We start from the raw sequence: 22,037 nt of genomic DNA on the forward strand, positions 1-22,037 counted from the left end.
AGCTGCGCCATTTCCCATTCCTACCAGCAGTTGCTCCACATCCTGGCCAACACTTGTTACGTCCTTTTGCTTATAGCTGTCTTAGTGGGTGCCAAGTGGTATCTCATTGTAGTTATGGCTGGCTTTTTTTGAGGTGGAGTCTTGCTCTGTTGCCCAGCCTGCAGTGCAGTGGCACAATCTCGACTCACTGCAGCCTCTGCCTCCCAGGTTCAAGTGATTCTCCTGCCTCAGCCTCTGGAGTACATGGGATTACAGGTGTGTGCCACCACGCCCAGCTAATTTTTGTATTTTTAGTAGAGACAGAGTTTCACCATGTTGGCCAGGCTGGTCTCGAACTCCTGACCTCAAGTGATTTGCCTGCCTTGGCCTCCCAAAGTGCTGGGATTACAGGCGTGAGCCACCATGCCCTGCGGAGTCAGATTTTTATTCTTGCCTTTACCCTATTTTTTCCCCTCTCCTTACAGGTAACCATTGGAAAGAGATGACTGTTTTTCCTTGCATTGTTATTTTAAAATATAAGCAGGTATATAAACGTGTGTACATACAAATATATACATATGACTACACAAATATGAACACATCTGTATTTGTATTTTTCCCCCCTTTCTTGGGCAAATGGTAGCACAAAAACACATTTTTCTTCACCTGGCTTTTTTTTACTTAAAAGTATATCCCTACAGGTGGTGCACCACCTGTAGTCCCAGCTACTTGGGAGGCTGAGTTGGGAGGATCCTTTGACACCAGGGGTTCAAGAGTAGCCTGGACAATGTAGCGAGACTGCATTTCTTTAAAAAAAGAAAAACAGATATATCCCAGAGACCACCAAAGTCTGTATTGGCTGCTATAGTGATTTACCACAAGCTTGGTGGCTTAACAAAAATTTATTTCACGGTTCTCAAGGCCAAAAGTGCTAAATCAAGGTGTCACCGGGGCTACACTCTCCTCAGAGGCCCTAGGGGAGGATCCTTCCTGTCTCTTCTGGCTCCTGCTGCTGCTGACAATCCTTGGTTTGTGCAAGAAACATGACTCCAGTCTCGGCCCCATCGTCACATCACCGTTCCCTCTGTTTCTCCCTGTCTTCTCTCTTTCACAAGAACGTCTGCCATTGGATTTAGGGCCTACCCGGTTAATCCAGGATGATCTCATCTCCAGGTCTTTAATTACCTCTGCAAAGACTCTTTCCAAATAAGGTCATGTTCCCAAGTTCCAGGTAGACATATCTTTAGGGCCACTATTCAATCCACTACGATCTGTCCTCTGCACCACCCCCCCAAATTTACATGCGACCCACAGCAAAATAACATTCATCCCATCCCCATATCCCCCAAAGTGGTATGTATAAGTATTCTTTTCGTTTTACCTTTGCACACAACATTAGTGGATGTACCATTGTTTATTCAACCATCTTCTGGTTGTTTCTAGTCATGCTATTAAAAATAATTCAACAGGCCGGGCGCAGTGGCTCACGCCTGTAATCCCAGCACTTTGGGAGGCCCAGGCGGGCAGATCATGAGATCAGGAGTTCGAGACCAGCCTGACCAACATGGTAAAACCCCATCTCTACTAAAAATACAAAAATTAGCTGGGCATGGTGGCATGCGCCTGTAATCCCAGCTACTCAGGAGGCTGAGGCAGGAGAATCGCTTGAACCTGGGAGGCGGAGGTGGCAGTGAGCCGAGATCGTGCCACTGCACTCCAGCCTGGGTGACAGAGCGAGACTCCGTCTCAAAAAAGAATAATAATAATTCAACAACGACAGTCTTCTGCGGACATCTTTTCACATTTTTGCCAGGGTTTCTGTTTTTATTTTATTGATAGAAATGGTATTGCCATGTTGCCCATGCTGGTCTCCAACTCCTGGTCTCAAGCTATCCTCCTGCTTCCATCTCCCAAAGTGTTGGGATTTCAGGTGTGAGCCACCCTGCCTGGCCTTTGCCAGGATTTTCGTGAGATACATCCCAAGAAGTGGGATCTCTGGATCAACGGTAATGCATGTGGCATGTTGCTAGGTGTCGCTGCATTTTCCTCATAGGGGCTTTACCATTTCGTATTCTCACCAGCAATGTATGAGACAGTTCCCTCACAACCTCAGCAATAGAATGGTGTCACATTTGTGAGTCTTTGCCAGTTGCAGAGGTGAGAAAACATCTCAGCACAATCAAAATATGTGCTTATGAGCAAAGCTGCTTTAATTATAGAGGCTTGTTGGTAAGTTTTAATATCAGTTAGGGCTAGCCCTCTTTCCTCTCTTCTTTCTCAGTGCTTTCCTGTATATTCTTGCTTATTTGTTCTTTCAAATGAATTTTATAATTATCTTGTCTAGCTCCAGGGAAAAAAATTATGGAATCTACTGGAATTGCATTAAACTTACAAATTTGGGAGAACCAACATCTTTATGATGTTGAATCCTCTTATCCAAGAATGTATTTCCATTTGTCCAAGACTAATTTTTTTGCCTTTCAGGAATGCTTTACTGTTTTACTCATATATATTTTGGATATTTCTTGATGGGTTTTTGTCTGTTTTGTTCTCTGTCTTTGTCTGCATAAAGACAGAAAATAACAGTAAGATAAATACACATACATGCAAGGCTATTTACCTTTTTTCAGACTTTGGTGGAAAAACTAGTGTTTCCCCACTAAATAAGATGTTGAGGTTGAGTGCAGTGTCTCATGCCCGTATCCCAGCATTTTAAGAAGCTGAGGTGGGAGGATCACTTGAGCCCAGGAGTTCAAGACTAGCCTGGGCAACATAGCGAGACCCCTTTCCTACAAAAAAATACAAAAAATTAGCTGGGCATGGTGGCATGCACCTGTGGTCCCAGCTACACAGGAGGCTGAGGTGGGAGAATTGCTTGAACCCCAGAGGTCAAGGCTGCAGTGAGCCATGTTCATGCCATTGCACTCCAGCCTGGGTGACAGAGACCCTGTCTCGAAGAAAAAAAGTGGCCGGGGCAGTGGCTCACGCCTGTAATTCCAGCAGTTTGGAAGGCTGAGGTGGGCAGATCACGAGGTCAGGAGTTCGAGACCAGCCTGACCAACATAGCGAAACCCCATCTCTACTAAAAATACAAAAATTAGCTGGGCATGGTGGCATGCGCCTGTAGTTCCAGCTACTCAGGAGGCTGAGGCAGGAGAATCACTTGAACCTGGTAGGTGGAGGTTGCAGTGAGCTGAGATCGCACCACTGTACTCCAGCTTGGGCAACACAGTGAGAATCTGTCTCAAAAAACAAAACACAGGTTGTGGCCTGTGGTTCTGACTGGCTATACATTGGGGGTTCCCATGACCCCCTCCTCAGGTTCACTGACATGCTAGAGTGGTCCCACAACTCAGGGAAACATGTTTACCCATTTGTTATAAAGGATATTACAAAGTACAGCCTGATGGAAGCGATGTGGAAGGTATGGAAAGAAAGGCACGGAACTTCCATGCCCTTCCCTAGGCACCACCCTCCAGGAACCTCCATGGTGTAGTCAGCTATCTGGAAGCCCATGAAAAACCTGTCCTTTTTTTTTTTTATGCTTTAAGGGTACATGTGCACAATGTGCAGGTTTGTTACATATGTATACATGTGCCATGTTGGTGTGCTGCACCCGTTAACTTGTCATTTACATTAGGTATATCTCCTAAAGCTGTCCCTCCCCCCTCCCCCCACCCCACGACAGGCCCCAGTGTGTGATGTTCCCCACCCTGTGTCCAAGTGTTCTCATTGTTCAATTCCCACCTATGAGTGAGAACATGCGGTGTTTGGTTTTTATGGAGGCTCCATTACGTAGGCATGATTGATTATATCATTGACCACTGGTGATAAACTCAATCTTCAGCCCCTCTCTCCTCCCCAGAGGTCAAGGGGGTGGGGCTAAAAGTCCCAAATCTGTTATCTTGCCTTGGTCTTTCTGGTGACTGGTGACCAGCCCCTATCCTGAGGCTACCTAGGGATCCTAGCTACCCGTCATCTCATTCGCATACAAAAGACACTCATTACTCTGGACTTCTCAAAACAAAAAACTTTTAGCCTGGGAATGGTGGCTCACACCTGTAATCCCAGCAGTTTGGAAGGCCCAGGCAGGTGGATCACCTGAGGTCAGGAGTTTGAGACCAGCCTGACTAACATGGTGAAACCCCGTCTCTATTAAAATACAAAAATGTAGCCAGGCATGGTGGCGGGCACCTGTAACCCCAGCTACCCAGGAGGCTGAGGCAGAAGAATCACTTGAACCCCAGAGGTGGAGGTTGCAGTGAGCCGAGATCACGCCACTGCACTCCAGCCTGGGCAACAGAGTGAAACTCTGTCTCAAAAAAAAAAAAAAAAAAAAAAGTCAAAAATAACTTTTAACAATGCTACTGTGGCCAATTTTTACTTGTTGCAGTTGCTGTAGCAGAAAGAAGGCCTTTCCCTCCTGGCTACCTATGGACACTCCCTATCTTCTCTCTGGTCCACTCTTCTACAGTCCCCAACTTGAGCTAACTCCCACTTGTCCTTCGATAGCTTAACCATGACTTTCTCAAGGAGGCCGGAAGTGGTCTCCATCCCTGAAGAAATGTGGCCCCTCTGCTTTATGTACGTGTATGAGTTTGCTAGGGCTGTCGTAACCAAGTCCCACAGAGTGAGTAGCTTCAACAGCAGACATTGATTTTCTCACTGTCTGGAGGCTGGAAGTTCAAGATGAAGGCCCTGGCAGGCTGATTTCCCGAGGCCTCTCCCCTCAGCTTGCCGCCTCCTCACATGGTCATCACTCTGCATGCATGACCCTGTGGTATCCTTTTTTTTTTTTTTTTTTTTTTTTTTTAATAGGGGCGCCAGTCAGATGGGACTAGGGCCCCACCCTAGTGGCCTGATGTTAAAACATAACCACTTCTGGCCGGGCGCGGTGGCTCAAGCCTGTAATCCCAGCACTTTGGGAGGCCGAGACGGGCGGATCACGAGGTCAGGAGATCGAGACCATCCTGGCTAACACGGTGAAACCCCGTCTCTACTAAAAAAATACAAAAAAACTAGCCGGGCGAGGTGGCGGGCGCCTGTAGTCCCAGCTACTCTGGAGGCTGAGGCAGGAGAATGGCCTAAACCCGGGAGGCGGAGCTTGCAGTGAGCTGAGATCCGGCCACTGCACCCCAGCCTGGGCGACAGAGCGAGATTCTGTCTCAAAAAAAAAACATAACCACTTCTTTAAAGAACTTATCTCCAAATATAGTCACATTCTGAGGTACTGGGGAGTTGAGACTTCAACATATGAATTTGGGGGGACATAATTCAGCCCCTGTCAGTATTTTTCCACATCACTCAACACTTCTCTCATTAGGGATTCCCTACCCTTGATTGGGAAGACCTGTTTCATGACTGTCTTCCCCATGGACTGTAAGAGGGACTCGGCAGAGGGACACAGTCACTCCAGAGTGTGGCTGACCCTCAGGCCTTGCATTCTACCTGGTGTAGACGGAGGGCTCCCTAAATAGGAATCGGATGAATCAATGAGCCAAGGTTCTGTTCGTTTCCAATGGCTGCTGTACTTAGTGGTTTAAAACAACACGTATTTATCCTTTTCCTTTTCTGGAGGGTAGAAGTCTAAACATGGTGTGAATGGGCTAAAATCAAGCGCCAGCAGGGTTGCGTTCCTTCTCAGGCTAGTGGGGAGATTCTGTTTCCTGGCCTCTTCCAACTTCTAGAGGCCACTTGCATTTGTTCGCTTATGGCTCTATCCTCCATCTTCAAGGCCAGCAGTGTAGCAGGTTCAAATCTCCCTCTCTGATCTCTGCTTCCATTGCCACATCTTCTCTGACTCTGACCCTCCTGCCTCCCTTTTATAAGGACCCTTGTGATGACACTGGGCCCACCGGGGCCACCCAGGATCATCCCCCCATGATCTTAGGATCCCCAATCTAATCACATCTGCAAAATCTATTTTGTCATGTAAGGCAACATCTTCACAGGTCCTGGGAATAAGGGGGTGAACATCTTTGGGGAAGTCATGCTCCAGGCCACCCTAGAAGCACTGAGCTTTGAAGGACTGGTTCCTGTATTCAGTATGTATGTACTCTGGCATGCATCTCAAGTTTTGCTTTGGAACAAGTGATCAGACACTCCCCTTTCTTAGATTTCCAGGTTCCTGGTGAAGTCCAAAGGCAGAGGCTGCACATTCAGTGGCATTTGGAAGCATCTTGTCTGAGACCTGTGGCTAGAGGCACACGGCCTTCTGGAATCTGTGCCTTTCCATCGTTCCCACTAACAGACCCTTTGGCCAGATTGCTGTTTCTACCCTGCAATTACAGGCAGAATCCCATGAGTAATAAACACAAATTGTTTTATTGCAATGGAATTCGTTTAAAAGAAATACTTTACTGCATCGTCCAATAGAATTATCTGCGATGATGGAATTGTTTTATATCTGCACTAAAATACCGTAGTGACAAGCCACATGTAACTCTTGAGCATCTGACATGTGGCTAGTGTGACTGAGGGACTGAATTTGAACTTTTAAGTTAAATTCATTTTCATGTAAATAGCAACAGTGGCTGGTGGCTACCATAGTAGAGCAGTGCAATTCTAGAAAACTCCCATTTCTAACCCAAGGCACCTGGACAAGAGCAGCTTTTCTCAGAGGCTAGGTCCAGGGTGAGAAAAGCTGTTCACTGTCCAGGTGCAATAAAATAACTGACTTCTGTCTGTGTGTGGTGGGGATGCTGTCCAATGATGGCTGCCATGCATCAGTTTCCAGCTCCCTATTCAGTAGTTCAAAGCAAGCCATGGTGGGAGAATTTACACCATGAGAATCAGCACAAGCTACAAATCAAGGCTCCCTCCCCATGCCCCACCCTTGGAGAGCTGGGTTATTTAACGTTGACTGACATGCCACTGTGCATATGCTGACTGGAGGAGACAGGCCTACTGAATTGCCTTGGCAACATCTGAGTCTCCTGGCACTCACAGAGAAAAAGGAGACAGTGGCAGCTCCACAGTTCTTACCGGCAGAGAGGAAAAACACCATATGGTTTTTTAAGGGATGGCAAAAACTTCTCTTAGCTCTTAGAGCTACACAGGCTCTTTTCTCAGGTTTCCTAGAACAGACAATGTCCTTGACAACAACTCCACTCCACAGCAAAAGCAGAGGGATTTCAAAGCTGTTGTTTGTCACATCAGTCAAGGCTGTCACTTTGGATACATGTCAGGGCAATGGGGTCTGAGTTTGCAGCTTTTGGATGTCTGCTGAGATCTGTGAACACAGCCCAGAATACCTAGAAAAGGCTGGATTGCATATTCTTATATTCCCCAAATCTTTTAGGATGCTGGCCATGTGCATAGCCCCCAGCTAGGTATGGAAGCAACTCATTCATTCATTCATTGCAGACAGTGTATTCAGGTGTAAAGGAGTTTAGGACATAAAGATAAATGAAATAGGGTCTTCACCTCCAGGTTTTATGAGATCCCCCATTTATAGAATAATTTACCAGATACTCAGGGCTGGAATTTGGAGGAGGTGAGGGAGGCACTTACCTTGGGTGCAAAATGTAAGAGGGCACCAAAAAATCAGTAATCAAGATAATATACTGGCTGGGCACGGTGGCTCATGCCTGTAATCCCAGCACTTTGGGAGGCCGAGGCTGGCGGATTGCCTGAGGTCAGGAGTTTGAGACCAGCCTGGCCAACATGGCAAAACCCCGTCTCTACTAAAAATACAAAAATTAGCTGGGTATGGTGGTAGGCGCCTGTAACCCCAGCTACTCAGGAGGCTGAGGCAGGAGAATTGTTTGAACCTGGGAGATGGAGGTTGCATGAGGCAAGATTGTGCCACTGCACTCCAGCCTGTGAGACAAGAGCAAAACTCCATCTCAAAAAAAAAAAAAGTATATATATATATATATATATATATATATATATATATATATATCTGTGTGTGTGTGTATATATATAAAATTTATAAAATCAAAATTAGTGCAGGAAATTACAACGTACAAGATACGCACATTTTAAATAAAGACAGGCTGTTGTGGATTGTTTCACTCCCCTTCAGCGTTGTGCAAGGGAGCACAGTCAATTCCAATCAGCGAGGGGTTACTTGGCCAGGAGGTCTCTGAAGGGGAGGTTTATGTGGGTGCAAATAAATTGGGCCACGGGGAGCATTATACATAGTTTCTGTGTGTGTGTGTGTTTCGGTTGTAGGGTCTTTATTGACTTTTTTCACTTGGTCCAAAATATAAGAGGATATCTTGATCACTGTATTTAGGGGCGCATATCTTTCCTTGTGTCTCAAGTTCTAATAATAAGGCGCTGCTTGCGCTCTTTCCAGATCTCTCACTTAAGCCTCACATGGCTACAAGTGGTGGATACTATTACTCTTCCTCCTTCTTGTTTTACAGAAGGGAAAAGTGGGCCTTGCAGAAGCTTGGCAAAATAGCACAGGCAGTAATATTGCAATACAGCCATGTAATACTTCAAGATGGTATATGATTAAAGCTGTTGGCTGAGAATATTTGGGAAAATTTTAGTTCTGGTGTAACAAACACTGTATCCCAGAGACAGTACTACATGCTGGGCTTTCAAAGAACAGGTAAGTGCAGCTCCCCTCTGTCCCTCCAGGAGCTCAGGGGTTAATGCGAGTAAATGATTTGGGTCTAAGCTGGTGGGTGCTGTCCAGAGGGTCCCAGGGAGCTGTGGCTCCAAGAAAGGTGGAGAGGATGGTCAGAGGCGCCTGGAGAAGAAGCTGGGGTCCCGGCCAGAGAAGACCCAGTCTGACCCCAGGGTGCTCCAGCCTCCATTAGAACAGGAGGCTGATGTCAGGGCTGTCTCTGAGCCTGTCTGCAAAATGGGTGTACAGCAGTAGATGTGCCCTACTCCTGTTAACAAGCTGCCACGAGAATCAGATGACATGCTGCAAAGGAAGGCGCTCTCTACACGGTGCATGTGCTGAGGCGGGCGGATCAGTTGATATCAGGAGTTTGAGACCATCCTGGGCAACATAGTGAAACCCCATCTCTACTAAAAATACAAAAATTAGCCAGGCATGGTGGTGGGTGCCTGTAATCCCAGTTACTCAGGAGACTGAGGCACAAGAATTGCTTGAACCCAGGAGGCAAAGGTTGTAGAGCTGAGATTGTGTCACTGTAGCCTGGGCAACGAAGCAAGACTATCTAAAAAAAAAAAATATATATATATATATATATATAAAATATGTATAATATATATAACATATAATACACACACACACACATATATATATATGGGAGCTTGGACACAAAGAGACAATAGGGTCCTTACCTCTAGCTTTTGTAAAACCCACCATTTATAGAATAATTGAATAGTGAGCTTTAATAATTTAATGGTGGGAAAATATCTGTTTTAAAAATATACAGTGCATCCAAATCTATGAAAATTTCCCATCCACCTCTGTGTCCAGCCACACAGTTTTCCTCATTAGAGATAATATCCTTAGCAGTTTCCGATGTCTCTTTTCAGAGGTGGTTTGTGGTGTACACACAGATGGGCAATGACACGTCCCACATGCCGGGAGTACTCCCTTTAACGGATTTATAATGAAGCAGAGCTTCCAGCACATCATACAATGGGGAACTCTTGAAAATGGCTGGGAAATGGAACATCTTGGGCATCAAATTATAGTAATTCTAAACCAGGGTTTCTCGGCTTCAGCACTATTGTATTGATATTTTGGGCCAAAATGTTCACTGTCCCGGGAGGTGGGAGTAGGGAGGGAGCTGTCCTGTGCACTGTAGGATGTTCAGCAGCAGCCCTGGCCTCTACCCACTCAATGCCAGGAGCATACGGCTCTTCCCACTCCAGTTGTGGCTGCCAAGAATGTCCCCTGGGGGAAAGGGAGCAACATCACCCCCCATTAAGAGCCACTGTTTTAAACCTTGTGTGACATCTGTAGAAAACTGGCAGATAAGAGAAAAAATGTAGAAGATTCAAAGGGACAGGAAAGAGAAATCTGTGAAGACAATGGAAAGAGCCTGTAGTCCCAGTTACTTGGGAGACTGAGGCAGGAGGATTGCTTGAGCCCAGGAATTTGAGGTTGCAGTGGGCCATGATCGTGCCGCTGCACTCCAGCCTGGCAGACAGAGCGAGACGCTGTCTCGAATGAACAAACAAAAAACTCAAAGGTTATTATTCCGTAACTATTGAAAGAATCTTTTCATGAAGGATGGTAATAACCAGCTTTCTATCTCCACACAGGGCAAAATAAGAAGTAGGTTTAAATGGAAGAGAAATTAAAACGACATACAGGTGATTAAATATTAATAACAGCCCCTGAATGGCACTTTCTTTCCTAAAGATCTTCATGAAGAGAATAATCTAGGATGGCTAGGAATTGTTCCCTCAGGGCTTTGTGGTTAAGAGTTCAGAATCTTCAAGTAATGAAATCTGCATTTAAAAATTAGCCAAAACTGTTTATTCCATAATCATGTCTATATGGTGCTTTTAAGAAAACATTTTTTTTCTTGCTGTAAAAGCAATACATATTCACTGTGGAAAAGTTAGACAATACCACTAAGCTTAAAAGAAGAAAAATTTAAAACACCCTCATCCCACTAACCAGTGAGATACCATGTTTGATACTTTAGTGAATTCATTTCCTAATAATTTTCTATGTTCGTAAAGGTATATGTGTAGATATAAATATACTACACCTACATAGAAACAATGGATCACTCAGCACATAATGCTTTGAAGCTTCCATTTTTTTCCATTTAATCCACTGCCAATGTCTTTTTACATCCGTGTGTACCATCATATTGGTTTTAATTCTTCCCCTGCACAGATGTCTTATAATTTAAAACATCCCCTGTTTTTGGAGATTTAACTTGCTTCCAGTGCTTTGAGATCATAAATAATATTGCAGCAAACTTTCCCCAGTCAGGGGTTTGCACACCATTCTTCCCCTCCAACCCCCACTCCCCATCCCCCAGGACAAATTCTTGGACATCAAGTTGCTGGAGCACATGATACCAACAGCTGTGGGACCCGGAGTAATTGGTGAAACTGTGTATTTGTAAGGCATTGGGTAGGAAAAAATGCTAAACAGACCACCAGAAAGATTGCTCAATTTACATTCCCATGGGTGGTATTGGTTTTTGTTTTTTTTGGTTTTGTTTTCTAATCTTGGCTAAAATGACAATTTGACAGGCGAGGGTGGAGGGTGTTCAGAGAGCTCTCTCATTCTGTTGAGAATTGCTTGGCCCAGTTATGGGCCTTGTCTGAATTGCCGGTTTGCTGTAATGTTTTTTACAATTGAGCAATCAATTGTAAAAAAAGAGAAGGTGAAACTAACCTACTGCAAAGAAACTGCTCCAGGATGAAGAAGGTTGCCTGTATTTCGTCATTTCAGCCAAGCCGGAACACAGAGCAAGGCTGTCTGCACCGTGCTACTATCCTCTTCAGGCTGCAGGGCATTTTATATACCCACCGCCTCCCATTGATTCTGGAAACTCCGGCCACAGAATTCGTGCAGCCCAGCCCCTGAGGGTGGGGCGTCCTGTCTCCCGGACGCCGGGTTTTCTCTGGACACGAATGCCCCGGGGGTAGGAGGCGAATGACACTGGCACGGCGGGGCTCCGGAGCCAAGAGGTGACCAGGCTGGCTGGGCAGGGCTGAGTGGCTGGGCCGAGCACGTGATGCTCCCAGCCGGCCTCCGGGGCCCTCTGGGCTGAAATCGACATTTGCCTCTGGCAGGAAAATGAGCTTGTCAGTTTCTGCCTCCATTAGACCCTCAACCCAAAGGAGCAGGAGATTTTGGTAGCGTTTAAACTTTGTATCTCAGAATCTGAAAGCGGAAGGTAAGCTGCTTATATCACTCAGAAAAACAAATTTGAGAGGAGTGACCTACACTGCGACTTTGTTGATTTTTAAAATCAACAAAATAATTGATCGCTGTGGGAGTCAAGGGCTGTATTTATCTCCAAATTAGAGATTAACCTTCTGAACAGAAATTTGGTTAAGTTGGAGGAAATGATGGTATAAGGGCCAGGGTTAAATATAGAAGGACATGAAAGCTGCTGGAATAAATTGCAAGTAAACTTAACTCTAACCTGCTTGTAAAACAATCTATTTCATGGCTCTTTCAGGGCTGTGAGCAAAGGGAATGTTATAATGGTGATTTTTAACTCAAGTGAAAGTAAATGAATCTATTTGCAATTGGAATACAAATAAAAGCAGTCTTTGCTTTTGTCCTTTTACATTTCAAAAATGCTTGTGTATTTTGGCAAAAGAAAAGTTTATATGTGCACTGCTTAAGTTTGAAATATGCTATTTCAAATTTACAAAATTATCACAGTTGTAATTTTCTAAAGTCTTTCTAGGCAAGGCTGTTTCAGTTGTGAATGAGAAATGTTGACATTGTACATATTTTCTGTGATAGTAAAATGACTCACTTCTTCAGAATGTGATAAAAATTAGAAAATGTGAAATAATGAGTTATTGTGAATTAACTCAAGTCTGAGAGATTAAATGCCTTGCCAGAAGATGTAAGAAAACAGATACACAAATACAGCCATGCTCACGTAATAGTGCTTTATTTTAAATCATCACATATTTAAGTAAGTAGTAGAAATACGTGGTGTCACCATTTTTTTCCTTTGGCAAATACAAATTAATATTGGAATGCAGCTATTCAGAGTAATCAAAGCATTATTCATCCGTGCAATTAGTACAATGTTCCATAATGAATTGCTTTGAACTGAAGTGTTTGGTATAATAGTCGATATACGACTTGAAACACAGAAACTCTATGCAAAGTATGTCCATGCTATATTTTGTGTCATTATGATTTGCACAAAATGTTTATTTCTCCACTGCATTTGATAAATACTAGTTTTAAAATAAAACATGAAATTGTATTTGCTTTCACTGTAATCCCCTTATTGCTAATTCTTTCGAAATCCTATTACACGCTTGGAGCCTGTGATAATTTGGATTTCTCCTCCTGTGTGTTGTTTTTCATAATTCTTCGCGAAAGGTCAGGCAAGCTGCACACATCAAGCAAAACGGCCTCAGGGGCGGCCAGCGCGAGGGTTTCTGGCCATCACCCCTCACCTCCCGGGACTTCCAGGGTCTTCCCCCCACCCCGCGCACACCTCCCTGCCTCGCCCGGGAGGCGTCACGTGGCAGCGTGGGGCCCGCCTCCTGGTGATGTCACGGCGCTCGCAGGCGTCGCGCTGAAGAAAGGATGCTCGAGGATGCTGTCCAGGTGGGCGGCCGCGGGCGCGATGCGGCACTGCAGGTAAGGGGCGCGCGGCGCCTGGATGCCCTCCCCGGCGCCCCCGGCAGCGCGGTCGCTTCAGGTGGAGCCCGGCCTGCGGGCCTGCAGCCCGGCTGCGCCCCCGGAAACCCAAAGTGGGGCCTCTGGCTGCTGCGGCGCCTGCTGCAGCTGCACGCACCCGGCGGGGGATGGCCCGTGGCAGGCCCACGCGTGACTTGGGTCTTGGCATGTCCGCCCCGAGAAAGTGGGCAGGGGCCAGACCGAAAGACAGGGGGAGGGGAAAAAAACCCTTCCGGCGGGGAACAAAATCTGAAGTGACCACACTGCATGCATTCTAAGTAGAGAGAGGGGCTTTTAAGAGGTAACTATCAAGTGTTTTCCTAGTGTCATTCTGCTTCTTAAATAATGACATGTTTACTAATTACAGGCCTTTGTCCTCAGTAATTAGCCTCATTTCTTTCAAAGCAAAAGCGGGCTGGGGAATGGAAACTTCTTGGTTAGCAATTTAAGAGCCAGATGTGCAATCTAAATTGCTTTGCATTATTTTGCAAGGTTCCAGCATTTACAGGGCATACGTCAGAAATGTATTTTTTTTTCTTTCCAGGTGTTTTAAGTAGATTAAAAAAGAACAGTATCCAATAAAATAAAAATAAATTGCAGCTTCCAAAGATAACATGTGAGTGTAAGAGACAGCTACATCTCTAAGAATCAAATGATCTTAAGCAGAGAGTGGGGGTGGAGATAACAAACACCAAAACCTAACAATTCTCAGAGTTCTTTTTAATTCTCTGATAATTCGCTTACTGAATGGAGGGGCTTGATGACTCAGCGACAGATGGAGGGGGGTCAGGTGACTTCAGTTCTAGCATGACAGTGGGTGGGGGATTTTAATGGACTCTTTCTAGAGCGTTTACATTCCTTTCTCAGGGTCAGGAAGAAACTATAGCAGGATGTGTGTGGGCACCCTTGGGGGAGAATGTGGCATTTTTTTCCCCCTCTAAAACCTGACCCTTCTGGAAGGTTTGTTGTCACTAAACTGTATTGGAACTCACATCATGAATAATTTGACCAACCAGCAACGTTGGGGGGCCTGTAAAGCAATGCTATTTCCATCAATAATTGAAGGAGTCATTTCTTTCAGAATTTGGGACACCCAGATGTGTTGCTGCAGTAATTTAGTAACTTGTTTATTGCCATTTTCTTCCTTTGGTTCAGTTTGGTTACACAAATTAAGATCCCTGGGTTCCTGCCCTCCCTTCTCCCCCAGCTCAACCCTAGATAGAGCAAAGCAGATGATAGAGGTGGATCTAATAGAGACCTAGATTCCACTTTTGGCTTTGTGACTGTGCAGGCTTGGACATGTCATTTTGTGTCTTTGGGTCTCGGCTATCTTGTCCTCAAAGTAACAAAGGGATTTAGGTCAGGGTGTCTCAACCTTGGCACTACTGGCATTTGGGGCCAGATAACTCCTTGTGGTGAGGCTGTCCTCTGCATTGTAGGATGTTTAGCAGAATCTCTGACCTCCACCTACTAGACGCTACTAGCACCTCCTCCCCCAGTCCCCAGTTGTGACAATCAAAAATGTTGCCAGACATTGCCAAATGTACCCTGAGGGCTCCCTTGCCCCCTGTTGAGAACCACTCATTGGGATGATCTCAAAATGTTCTTTGGGCTCCAAGAATTCATTTTCTTATGATTGGTTTGATGCCAAGCCCTTGATCAGAAATCTGATTCCCTTTCTTAATATCGCATATATTGGAAAACACAATGTGAAGGCGTTTTTATGTTGTGAATTTCCAGAAATAGCTTCTGTGAAAAGGGGAGGAGCTGTGTGTATGCCATTTGTAGCTGGGAGGCTAGCTTGGCGGAAAGGAGAGTGTTAGGGAAACAGGAAAAATCAGAGCACTAGATGAATGTGTGTTGAAACCTGCCGGGGCTTCGTGCTCAGCAGACCTGGAGCACGTCCCTGGACATACTCACTCTAACCCTGGGTTAGACCTAACAGCTGGGAGTCCATTTCCTTGTCTGCAAAAATGAGAATAACAGTGTCCACTCGGAGGTGTTGTGAGGAAGAAACGACACGATGTCTGGTGCTGGTGCGGGATGTGGTGAGGACAAGAGGGTTGGTAGTGTCTATGCAGCTAGGAGGAGGCAAACACAAACTGCCTGCACCACCAGCGACACGGACGCTCGCTTAGGACAGACATAGTCGCATGCTTTAAGCTTCAGTCCAGGACTTGCATCTAAAGATCTGGCTTTGACACTTGGGAGGGTGACCATGGCTGCATCACTTCACCTCACAGAGCTGCTGTCGGATCTGTAAAGTGGGGCCAGCTGTACTTGCTGACTCTGCTTCCTTGGCTGTTGGGGAGGGACGGACGGAAGTGAGAGGGTCTGCAGGCTGGGAAACTCCTGAGAGACAGGAAGCAGGGATGGCAGCAGCGTAGCAAGGGGGGGACATGTTTACTCTGTGTGTGTGTGTGTGTGTGTGTGTGTGTGTGTGTGTATGTGGCAGGGGGGCGGGGCTTAGAATGGCCAGAAAACATTTCCTTGTGCCCCAGGCTTGGGACTTTGATGTGTCCCTCCCCTGTGTTCCCTTGCCATCAGCTTGCTCTCTCTCTCTCTCTCTATCTCATCTTTCCTGGCACCATGAAAATGGTCTCCTGGGGGAGGTAGAAAAGCCCTGGTGGGGGAGGTTGGCCTTCGGTGAGGAAGACCACTGTGCAGAGGGCTGGGGTGAGAGCAGCTGGCGCCATCCACTCCCCATGCCACTGTCCTCACAGGCTTCAGTCCACGGTCATCCCAGGGCAGGCCTGTCACGCTCCTGTGTGCCTCTGGTGGGCTTGGTGCTCTGTGGGAGCCATCTGGCCTTGTCTCTTCAACAAGGCAATATCATGAAAGAAAATTTTGAAAAGGGAGATGGGGTATTCTCCATCAAATGAGACTTAAGAGATGGAATAGCCAAATATCACTGTGGCCCTCGATTGGATTCGGCCCAAACGAACGTGTAACAGGCATTTTGGGGACGCCTGGAGATGCTTTGATGTGACTGGCTATCAGGTGCCACTAGGAGACTGCTGCTGCTTGGATTAGATGTGACAGTCTGTGATGTGGTTGGCAGCCCCTCAGACAGACACAGTGATCCCTGCCCCTGGCAGCTGCAACTTGGCATCACCCTCTCCCTTGAGGTTTGGGCTGGACAAAGTAATGAACTTCCAATGAATATGTCTAGCAGGGGGCAGGGGGTGGCACTTCCACCATGAGGGTGTAAAGGAGCTTCCACCTGGGATGTATTTTCTCTCTTGGGTTGCTTACACTGAAGCTGCCATGTCGTGATCAGGCCTACAGAAGGGTCCATTTGCCGTGGTGAGGACCTGAGGTCCATTCCAACAGCCTGAGAAGAACTGAGACCTGCTGATGGTGTGAGGGTGTGAGTGGGCTTGGAGGCAGACCCTTCAGGCCCAGATGAGTCTTTTTTTTTTTTTTTTGAGACAGAGTCTCGGTCTGTTGCCCAAGCTGCAGTGCAGTGGTGGTGATCTCGCCTCACTGCAACCTCCGCCTCTCAGGTTCAAGTGATTGTCATGCCTCATCCTCCCCAGTAGCTAGGAATGCAGGGACACACCATCACAGCTGGCTCATTTTTGTGTTTTTAGTAGAGATGGGATTTTGCCATGTTGGATCTGGTCTTGAACTCCTGACCTCAGGTGATCTGCCCACCTTGGCCTCCCAAAGTGCTGGGATTACAGGTATGAGCTACTATACCCAGTCCCAGTTGAGTCTTGAGATGCTTGCAGCCCTTTGAGACACCTTGAGCTGAGGCACCAGCTAAACTACTCCAGGGTTCTTGACACAGAAACAGTGACATGAGACATGTTTGTGTCCTGCTGCTATGCTTTGGGGTAATTTGTTAGGCAGCAATAGATAGCTACTACATGTGTTTATGTAGAAAAGTATTATTTTTTAGAGATGTCTACTAAAGTGTTTAGACATAAAGTGTCATGGTGGCAATAATTTACATTTTTCTTGTTTAAATTTTTTTTTGAGATCTCTTTAATGTATGACTTAATAGGAGACAGATGAATTCTCATACTTGGTTCTACATTCAATCTGTTTCAATATCGCATGTCATGTAGCCTCTGGAAAATTCCATTGTATGCTCATGAGAGAATGAACTTAGAAAAAGGCAAATAACAATGTCAGAATATTGTGAAATGTTTTTGACATCATGGAGTCCCTTAAAGGGTCTTGGGGAGCCCAAGGAGTCCCCAGACCACACTTTGAAAACCAGGCTTCAAGATCAATAATTTACTTGTAAATGGTTCAGTTAAATGAAGAGAGAGAAAGAGATAAAGCAGATAGAGCCAAATGTGAACAACTGTTCAGTCTGATTGGTGTTATTCATTCTGGATGATGTTCTGTGTAATTGAAAATGTTCATAATAAAAAGTTAAGAAAAAAGAAAAGAAATGTAGACCCTTAGACATGTTGGGGATTCTGATTGAATAGGTCTGGGGGTGAAGCCCAGGGCTTAACCTGTGCTCCAGGTGCCCCCATCACATGGGCCAGAGCCCCCAGGCACTTTGCCCCAGAGGTCCTCACCTTATCTGCCTCCTCTCCACCTGTCAGCCTTGCAGTAGCAGACCAAAGGGGTTTAGTGTGATGACGCATCTATTCTACCAACCTGGGGGAAGAGGTGTGTGGGGACAGTCCCCCCTCCTATCCCTTCCCCCATACACACTTTCCCTTGGTAACAAGACCTTTGTTTAACCACATTTTCAGTGGGTGGTTTTTTTATGTGCAGGAATGGTTTTTTTTTTTTTTTTTAAATGACTTCCATTTCTTTTCTTTTCTTTTCTTTTCTTTTTTTTTTTTTTTTGAGATGGAATCTCTCTTTATCACCCAGGCTGGAGTGCAGTGGCTTGATCTCGGCTCATTGCAACCTTCACCTCCCAGGTTCAAGCGATTCTCCTGCCTCAGCCTCCCTGTAGCTGGGATTACAGGCACGCACCACCACGCCTGGCTAATTTTTGTATTTTTAGTAGAGACGGGTTTCACCATGTTATCCAGGCTGGTCTCGAACTCCTGACCTCAGGTGATCTGCCCGCCTCGGCCTCCCAAAGTGCTGGGATTATAGGCTTGAGCCACTGCTCCCAGCCCCTTAATTACTTCTTCATTCAGCAAATATTCCTTGGGTCTGTGCGTCTAGGCCAGGGTTTCTCAACCTTGACACTATGGACGTTAGGGTCCAGATGATTCAATTTTATGGGGGGCTATTCTGGGCAATATAGGGTGTTGAGCAGCATCCCTGGCCACCATCCACTAGATGCCAGTAGCACCCCCTCTCCCAGTTGTAATAACCAAAAATGTCTCTAGACATTGCCAAATGTCTGCTGTGGGACAGTATTGCCCCCAGTTGAGTCCTACAAGTCTAGGCAGTGGGATACATGGTGGAACCAAATGGACAAGGTTCCTACCCTCACGGGACTGATTTGAACTGAGGGAAGAGGAAATAGCCGTTGGACAGGCTGTGTGTTGACTGAAAGGATGGACAGCAAAGGATGCACAGCACTGGACTCCAAACGCTGGTTAAGGAGGGCAAGAAGGCCTCTCTGAGGGGGTCGCACTTGAGCAGAGATCCGAATGGAGAGAGAGCCTCTTGAGCACAGTGGGCTGAGTGCTCAGGGCTGAGGGAACAGCCAGTGCAAAGGCCCTGAGGCAGGGCAGGACAGAAAGCGTTTGCGGAAAGCAGGGAAATCAGCATGTGCAAAGAAGAGCGACCCAGAGAGCAGGGATGGGGAAAGGTACTCAGAGGGTCGCAGGGGGCAGGCCATCCTGGAACTGGCAGTCGTGGTGTCAACCCTGGATTGTCCTCAGTGTAATGGAAAGCCACTGGATGCTCCTGTGTTGGGGAGTGACATGTTGAGACTGGGTTAAAAGGACTGGCTGCTGTCAGGAGCAGTGTCAGAGATGGGTGAGAGAGAAAGCAGGGCGGCCAGCAAGGAGGCTAGGAGGTGAGAATGGAGGCCAGATGGGGAGTGGCCAGGGTGACCAGGTGAGTTGGACTGAGCAGCTAACCTCTTTAGCAGCAATGTTGTCATAGGTGCCAGAGTGGGCCCTTGGTGATCAAAGAAGCCTGGCGTAGGAGGGTCACATGGTAGCATGTAACTACAGGGCAGGACGTGGAGGCTGCACACGTGTCCTCATGCACCCGGCTTAGTCGCATCATCACCTTTGATGGGCGGTGCCTCCCAGGGACAGCAGAGGAAATGGCCATGCACATTCCCACATGACACCTGAAAAGCTCTCTTTCCAGCTTCTTGTGGCTGAAGTCTCCCAAGCTGTCAGGCCACCGGTGGCTCCGGTGATTTTGGCTACACAGCTTGCTTGCTGTCCTCGGGCCCAGCACATTTGTTCTTGCCACTGAGTCTCTGAATTGGCTGTTCTCGGTGGCTGGAGGGTCAAACCCCACACCTGTTCCCTTGTTGTCTTCTCCAAGTGGCCCTCATTGCTCTGCACTGCCTGTTGCGTGCACTCCTGTGGGATGCAGTGACCTGCAGTAGGGGGTTCACAGAAGCCCCTGCCTGCTGGCTTGCCATCTTCACACTGTTCTTGACAGGGTCCTGCCCTGCCCCAGGGCCTTTGCACTGGCTGTTCCCTCAGCCCTGAGCACTCAGCCTCCTCGTATTCAACAGAGAGCCTGCTGTTGCCTGGGTCGAAAGTAGATGTGAGGCCGGAGCCTTCCTCACAGAAGGGACTTGAAACCCTCTTGAAGCTGCAGGAGAGTCCTGGAAGGCTGGGGTCAGGCCCTTGACCTGCCCTGAGGACGGCACATGGGAACAACAGGGTCATGAAGGAGAGGCTGCAGGTGGGCACTCCCCTTGAGGATGGTGTTCCGCTCTTCCCATCTGCGGCAGTTGGGGCACCCAGGATGGGTCTGGGGTTTGCTGATGTAAGAGCCACCCTGACACCGTGTTTCTTTGTCGGGGAGGCTGCTCCTGGCCCTGGGTGCCGGGCCTGCGGCTCCTCTCTGTGGCTGCTGCCCCACTGGGCCTTGCCTGCAGTTTTGCGATGCTTCCTGATGGCCTGACTGTGTCTTCCTACTTCTTGGCTCTTTGCTTCCCTTCTGGGTTGATTTGGCTAAATGTGAAAGTTATTTTTCGCCCTCCACTCTAACCCTTGGAGGCGCTGGTTGGGTGAAAAGGCCTTTGTGGTTAGCAGATAGGAGGCCCAACTGCCACCATGACAGCTGGGAGATTGTTCCTCTTAGCTTAGTCACGCCATGCACCAGCTCCCCTTTTACCCCAAACATGGGAATTGGCTCAAATGTCAGCCCCTGTGTTGGTCAGAGTGGCCTGCCTGTCTTCACCATGGCGTCCTAGGACACCAGGAACAGCACATGAACGCCGTTTTGGGTGCCTTCCAGCATTTGGCCTTTACACACTTGCTAGTCATGAGTGGCTCCTGAAATTTTCTTTTTATCCATGGAGGGGGTGTGAACCTTGGGTAAGCACAAGATAGGTTGTTGTGGAGAAAACCTGTCAGAAAATGGTGAAGGGAAGGCCAGGCCGTGGAGGTGCCAGAAGAGTGAGGGATTTCCCATCTGCACTGTCCTCAGCAGCTGTGATGGCTTGAACTGTGTCCCCACGAAATTCAGAGATTGAAGTCCTAACTTTCAGTACTTCAAGATGTGACCTTATTTGGAGATAGGGCCTTTACAGAGGTCATCAGGGTGAAATGAAGGCATCAGCAGCGTACATCCCTCCATCTCAGACTTCTGGCCTCTGGAACTGGGAGAAAACCCTCTTCTGTTATCTGAGCCACCCAGTCCGTGACACTTGGTTACGGCAGCCCTAGCAAACACGTGCAGCAGCATTTTTTGTGGGTATGTGAGAGGGCAACCCGGGGGCCTTTCATTAAGCTATTCTCACACGGTTTAGGAGAAACATGGCCCCCAGTGCCCTCTCCATGGAGGCACGTGGCTCTGGGTCCTGAGGTGGCAGAGGCCTGCCTGCTGTTGTGGAGAAAGGCCCCTGGACCTGGGCTGGATCCGGCTGCCCTTCACTGTGTGTGAGACTTAACCTCTGTGCCGCAGTTTGCTTCTTTGTAACTTATCTGTAACGTGGGCCTAAGGGAGGCAGTATTTCATACACGGGGGTAGTGCTTAGAATGAAGCCAGGTACACTGAGCCCTGTACAAAGGCGTTGTGACTATTATTATGGGAAGAAGTCTCTGGGGAAATTCCAAACCCTTGGCTCTTGGCACCAGCAACACAAACACCTCACAGCCCAGCCCTCCTGCCCCTGGGATGGGGATGTGAGAACACTGAGGCCATTGTGTCACCCAAGGCCACATGTGGTTGGTCTCATCCTGTTTCCAACACGTGGGCTGGGTTTCAACGTGGAACGAACGACTGCATGGCCCTGGGTCCATAGGAACCCTGCCATGGTCACACACCAGCTGCCCAGTCCTATGGAAGCCAGACTGTGGTTGAAGAAACACAGAGAGTGCTGGGGGCAGGGCCAGGGGCCGGGGAGGAAGTGGGAGGAGGAAAAAGGAAGTGTCTCTGTTGGCTTGAGGCAGAATTTTGAAACAGCCACAGTTTCTTTCTGAGCATCCTTTTGCTCTGAGCTTCCCCCTGTTTGACCCTCCTTGGTCATGTGGCCCTCCACCCCTCACTGGGGGCCACCACCTGGCTCCCATCACTGTCAGTGTCTTCCTGTCTTCTCCCCTCTGGTGTTTGGAGGGTTAGCTGGGAGGGGTGGAATGAGTCCTGGCCACCTCATCATCCTAAAGGTGTCCGCATTTTAAAACCAGGACTCAAAATGATTACA

General features: G+C 47.4%; 1 protein-coding gene across 2 annotated transcripts in view; it reads left to right on the forward strand.

Moving 5' to 3' along the window:
• CLCN4 (chloride voltage-gated channel 4) overlaps nucleotides 1-22,037 on the forward strand; it is a 508,359-nt gene that overhangs the window by 416,144 nt on the left and 70,178 nt on the right. Inside the window, exons 1-2 of one of the 2 annotated variants that reach the window (XM_050776580.1) lie at nucleotides 11,522-11,786; nucleotides 12,965-13,228. The gene's annotated coding sequence lies outside the window, so the exon portion shown is untranslated. Of the gene's footprint in view, nucleotides 1-11,521; nucleotides 11,787-12,964; nucleotides 13,229-22,037 lie in introns of those variants that run through there. The other variant, XM_050776582.1, reaches the window with a different exon arrangement.

The sequence above is a fragment of the Macaca thibetana genome, chromosome X, assembly GCF_024542745.1.
Source record: "Macaca thibetana thibetana isolate TM-01 chromosome X, ASM2454274v1, whole genome shotgun sequence".
NCBI lineage: Eukaryota > Metazoa > Chordata > Mammalia > Primates > Cercopithecidae > Macaca > Macaca thibetana.